Source organism: Panthera leo, chromosome B1 (assembly GCF_018350215.1).
Source record: "Panthera leo isolate Ple1 chromosome B1, P.leo_Ple1_pat1.1, whole genome shotgun sequence".
NCBI lineage: Eukaryota > Metazoa > Chordata > Mammalia > Carnivora > Felidae > Panthera > Panthera leo.
In genome coordinates, this window is record NC_056682.1 from 91,803,742 (window position 1) to 91,809,766 (window position 6,025).

The 6,025-nt window shown below is 35.3% G+C and overlaps 1 long non-coding RNA gene across 1 annotated transcript; it reads right to left on the bottom strand.

The window, feature by feature from the left end:
- Positions 1 to 703: 703 nt before the first annotated feature.
- LOC122216999 lies at positions 704 to 4,890 on the bottom strand. Its single transcript, XR_006201238.1, has 3 exons — positions 4,857 to 4,890; positions 2,130 to 2,251; positions 704 to 855 (listed from the first exon to the last, which is right to left on the bottom strand). It is a non-coding gene; the product is annotated as an uncharacterized LOC122216999 (long non-coding RNA).
- Positions 4,891 to 6,025: the final 1,135 nt, after the last annotated feature.

The following is a 6,025-nucleotide window of genomic DNA, read 5'->3' on the forward strand; positions in this document are numbered from 1 at the left end:
TGGCACATAAGAACCTGTCTCACAAGAGATGAATTTATAGTCAAAATGTTAAGGTACAAATATAGAGAGGAATTTTATAATATTCAAAACTGTGTATTTAAAAAAAATAGAAGAGAAAGGGGTATTTATAGTTTGAAATGGCTACATTCCCCAAATATTCAGGAAAATCCTAGGTAATGAATAAACTTTAGACATATTCACTTTAATGTCAGGAAAACGCATGGATGTTTGAATTTGTTATGATTTAAAAAAAAATACTTACCAGTGCGCTAAATTAATAGAAAAAAAAAAGGGTTGAAAGGAAATAGATGAAGCTTCCATTATTTGAAGGTGATTTGATCATCACTGAAAAATGTAACAAAATCAACATGTTTTTAAATAGTCAAGGGATTATGGGAATATTTGGTCAAATGTAACAGGAATTTTTCTGCACCAGTGAAAACATTCAGAAAACGCAATAAGACCTGCCAGGGCATGGTCAACAGGGCACAAAATATAAATTACATGTAATTCAGTATTGCCTTATTACCAGTTAATAAAATGCTCTGACCACTCTAAGCAGGAAGAATTCTGTGGCCTTGATCTAAAGGGCTTGACATCACCAATGGGCAGTTGCCCACCCTGCTATCAACAGGATAAAGATGACTCTTGGTGTTGTGGTATTCAGTGTCTTCCGAAAAAGAACAGCAACTGAAAGAATATCTGCTTGGATATTACCTATATTCTGATCTAAATCCAGGAAAATTGAGCAGGAGGAAAATAATGACTCAGGGACACACTGTACAACCCTGGAGTTGCCAATACTAACATTTCTCTAAGGACAGTTCCATCCATCTCTTCCATGTTCCCTTGCTTCTGTCAAAAAAAACAATAACTATAATTATTTTTATCTCACTTTTTTTTTTTAATGTGGATTGACAGGGGTACAAACAAAGTCATTCATCTAATGTCTTAGATCTGAATAAGGTACATAACCATGGACTTTTACTGTGCTATATAATATAATATAATATGATATAATATTCCTAGGGTCGCCTGAGTGGCTTAGTTGGTTAAGCACCCAACTTCGGCTCAGGTCATGGTCTCAGTTGGAGCCCTGCATCAGGCTCCGTGATGACTGCTCAGAGCCTAGAGCCTGCTTCGGATTCTGTGTCTTCCTCTCTCTCTGCCCCTCCCCTGCTCATGCTCTGTGTCTCTCTCTCGAAAATAAACATTAAAAAAAAATTAAAAAGAATATAATATTCTTATATAACCCAAAATAGTAATAAAGTTACTAATATCTTAGGAAATAACTGAAATGCTCAACACTGTCAGAAAATTTTTATAACTATTATCAACATAAATATACCATAGTAATCTTTTAAAACTACCTAAATAAGTAAAATATACCTAACTTACCAATGGATTAAGTGGCTGATAATTGCTTCACAAACTAAACCAGTACCTAAATGCAGCCCAAATCAAATTTTTATTTTGGAAAATCAAGATCGTTAAATAATTTATGTTTGAAAAAAGGAAAAACATGATGGGGGCTCACTCTATTGCATATTATCACACAATAAGAAGCCACAGAATACAAAGCAATGGTTCAGAATGGGGAAATAAGAGATAATCTATGTTTATGTAGTACCTATACAAGATAAAAGAAAAGATATACGTTTCATATATGATCTTGGGAAAACTGGAACACTATTTGGAGAAAAAAATAAAACCAGATTTTTATTTTACACTAAATAAAAATATGGACTCTAAATGGAGGACAAGATGTTGAGAATATTATTCCTAGTTAAGTAATCCGGGAAAGTACTTCTTACACAGGAGCCCTGTAGCATAAATGTAAGGAAGTTGTGGGTTTTGTTTTGTTTTGTTTTGTTTTTTACATTACATTAAAATTGCCTTTGCACAAAAGATAAGCAGAGACAGTTTAACAGGGAGATAATTGTCTGGGAGGAGATACTTGTGAAATGTTCAATTAGTGCTCAATATTTAACATATACAAATAATTCTTGCAAATGAAGGAACAAAGATATAAAAATACACAAAGGGTATGCAATTGTGATACCAGACCTGGGTATATATCCCAGAGAACGATCACATAGGTTGATGAGAAGAAACATAAAAATATTTACCTCAATTGCCTTCATAGTGGTGAAGAGTTGGTGGCAACCCAGGATGCAGCTCAGTAACATGTAAATACTGTTCAGCAGGAAGCAAAATCTCAATGTGGCTATAGCTATGAGGGTCCTTGTATCTTTCAAGAAAAATAATTTGAATACAATGTAAGTAACAAAATACGTAACAGGAACAAGTAAGAAACGAAAAGAGATGTGTTTTGGCCACTCTGCACAAATACGATGGGTCCCACCCAACGTTTGGTTGCAGTGATGCTCATTAGGCTTTCTGAGGAGAGCAGGGTGACTCCCAACCTGGTCAAAAAGATGGCTTAAGAGAGCAGGGAAAGGAGACCAGTTGAAATTTTTAGTTTTTGTAATGGTTAGAATGCAGGCTAGGTTGAGTGTTGCCAGGCATGGGAATGGGCTTTGTGATTTAAACTTCCCATCTGGGTCAAAGGAGAGGGCATCCATGCTTTCTTCTCAGCTTATTTGCCGTGGGGCAAAGGAAAGGGGGATGGTTGAAGCTTTAAAGCTGTCAGTAAACATCAAAAAATTGACTCAGATGTTTTATTATGAGATCTCTACCAGAATAGCTTTTATATATCTGTAAACAGACACAGACATAGTCACACACACACACACACACACACACACACACACACACACACACAAACACACCGATATGCATTTCCCAAAAACCGGTACACATTCAACACCTTCCATTGCATAAGAATTGAAGCCTTTACGAGAATAGGGGAAACAGCTTACTAATCTCAAAAATTCCTGTTGATTATGGAACAGAAAAATAGATATGGGGTGGCTAGGTGGTTCAGTTGGTTAACGGTCTGACTCTTGATTTCTATTTAGGTCATGATCTCACATTCATGAGAATGAGCCCTTCATCGGTATCTGCACTGGGCAGGGAGACTGCTTAAGGTTGTCTTTCTCCCTTTCCATCTGCCCCTCCCCTGCTCACATTCTCTCTCTCTCTCAAAATAAAAAAAAAAAAAAAAAAAAGAAGGAAGGAAGGAAGGGAGGGAGGGAGGGAGGGAGGGAGGGAGGGAAGGAGGGAAGAAGGAAAGAAAAAAGAAAAATAGATACCACAATAAAAATAGCAACCATAGATTAAGCATATGTCATATTTTAAAAGCATTATATGCATTATTTTTCTGAATCAACCTTCTGAATAATTCAAAGGAAACTGAGTCTATGAGGAGCACACTACAGGTATTATACTAGAACTTGGATAATTATCTCTGTCCATTGCAGAATCTCTGTTTCTAGTGGCTCAGTTATGACAGACATCCTACGTCTTTTCCTTACAGAATGTTTTACAAGCCCTGACACATATGTATCCAAGTCTCTTTATTGGAATGTTCATAACCTGTCACTGAAAAATGGTACCTTTTGTAGCAAGCCTGAAGATGTGCCTAAGAAGTGCTAGACGTGGTGAATTTAATATAGAAAGAAACCTTGTTTAATAAAAATATGTATCCAGCCATTATTTTTCCTTTGGGTATAATATCCTTTGTGAAATAGAGTAAGAATATAGCTAAAAGTTTCCATAGGTAGTGAAATTTTTATATGTTATGTCTTGCTTCTACAACTAGGTCTTGACTATAAAAATTTTAAGAAAAAGTAAAAATAACATCTGCAAAGTGAACAGTTGTGGCATTCATTTTTTTTTTATTTTATCTAGAAAATGTCACTTGAGTTTTTTCTAATTTTTTGCACTTGTCTCCACTTGAAATGCAAAATGCCCTGATATGCGCATGCCTTCCTTCTTTAGTTCCTACAGGTTTTTGATCAGATATCACCTTCTAAAGAAGGATTTAATCAACCACCACATTGAAAATAATAACACAATCTGATACACCCTAAGCCCTTCTCTTTGCTTTTTCCCCTCTTCTTAGTACTTACCACCATTCAGGTCATTATATATTTACTTGAATGTTTATTTACAGTCTCTGCTTCTAAAATGTGAGCTCTGATATTTTTTCTGCTTTCAAAATAGTTCCAATGATAAACAGAACAGGATTAGCCTTACTGAACGAGTCATTTTGTTACCAGTGTCCAGACATTGGTCTCTACAGTGTTGTGCTAATTTTCCTGTCATATTGAAGTAATATTTTTCTAAGTCATGCATTTGTGGAGAAGATATATCTTAATATTCATCTCTGTTCATATTTTAAAACATTAAAATTAATAATCTGTAGGAATCTATATATATTCATAAAATATACTAGCAATGGTATAACTTTAGATTTTAAAAATACACTAATATTTTATGAATTGAGTTTCTGTCAGGAAATTCCATGGGTTCCATCCTCGTGCGTGTTTCATTTTCTTTATATATTTATTACAATTTTATAACATATTTTCCTATTTGAATACATTTTATTTGCCATTTGGGGTATCTTTAGAAGGGAAGGGTAATTTCCCCTTGCTTCTTACAAAAACGTAGCAGAAACTGCTGTCTACCTAAATAGTTTTCACCCCAGTATCACTGGAATTTTGCCCTAACAGTATTTCTCATTACCCAACTTCCACTCTCTTCCGTATGCTCAGTCACCTCAAGAAAGGCTAACTTCTTCCTCAGCCAAAAGGACTTGTTCTTCTTGGGTAGAAACCGACTTTATTGTTATGCCCAGAATTCGTGATCCCCAAATACCGCCAGGGAGCCGAGTCCAATGTAAAAGCAAAAGAGCCTTTATTCGAGCTAGCTCGAGCTCAATCCCCTACCTGCACCGACGCAGAGGTGAGATACCGGGGAGAGAGTTTCAAAAGGACAAAGGTTTTATTGGGGCCTAGGGGCAGTTGGTGAGGTAATGGCTATGGCCTCAGCCGATTGGCTGGGGAAGGGTCCCAGTCCTGTTAGGCAGGTGGGGGGGGGTTACTCAAGGGGAGGAGGTGTGGTCAAGGTGAAGGACACAGAACAAGATGGATTCGGCCTGCGTAGGCCCGCCCTTTCATTTATCATCTGTGTAGCGTAATTCCTGCCACTGACTGGTTCAGGCACTGCACTATTATGGCCAATATTTATTGGGGGCAGGGAACTACTTCTAAGATTTTTTTCTTCTTTTGCTCTTAACAAGTACATGAGGGAGAAATGCCTTCTTTTATGCCTCTGGACACTGTTGCATCTGGATGCAAGAACTGAAATTGTTGTTGCCATTAAATGACCAGAATGAAATCTTGCCTGAGGACAAAGCAAACACAGGGAGCAAAGCAGAACTGGAGGAAATGCAGAGAAATGGACTTGGAGCCTTGGTCACACCGTGTTTGGAGCCACCTTATTTTTGAAACTTTACAATATGTGATACGTTTACTATTGTTTAACTGAGTAGAGTTAATGCTTGCTACATATATCAAAACCATTCTAAATAATATAAAGCAAAAAGTTTATCAATGACATAAACACGATGATAATAAAATGGATTTTTTTCTTTAAGTTTGCTAGTGTCAAGTGTTGGTGAAGGTATGAGGAAAATGATACTGTTTGACTTTGCTGGTTGGACTATAGATTAGTAGAGCCACTTTGGAAGGAGATTTATCTGTAGAAATAAAAATTCAAAAGGCACCCAGTTCCCGAAAATCCATTCCTCATTATCAACCTTAAAGAAACGATCATGTGTGCCTATATATTTATTTATTTGATAAATAATATATAATATGCAATACTATATAATACATTACATAATAATTATTTTATTATTATATAATAAATTATATAATATTATATTGTTATATAATAAATTATATAATATTATTATATTGTTATATAATAAATTATATGTTATTATATATTGTATAATATGTAATAATAAATAACATATATCTATTTAATACATATATATTTATTCTAAATTTGTTTCAATGAAGAGAAGTGGAAATCACCAATACTTTTAGTA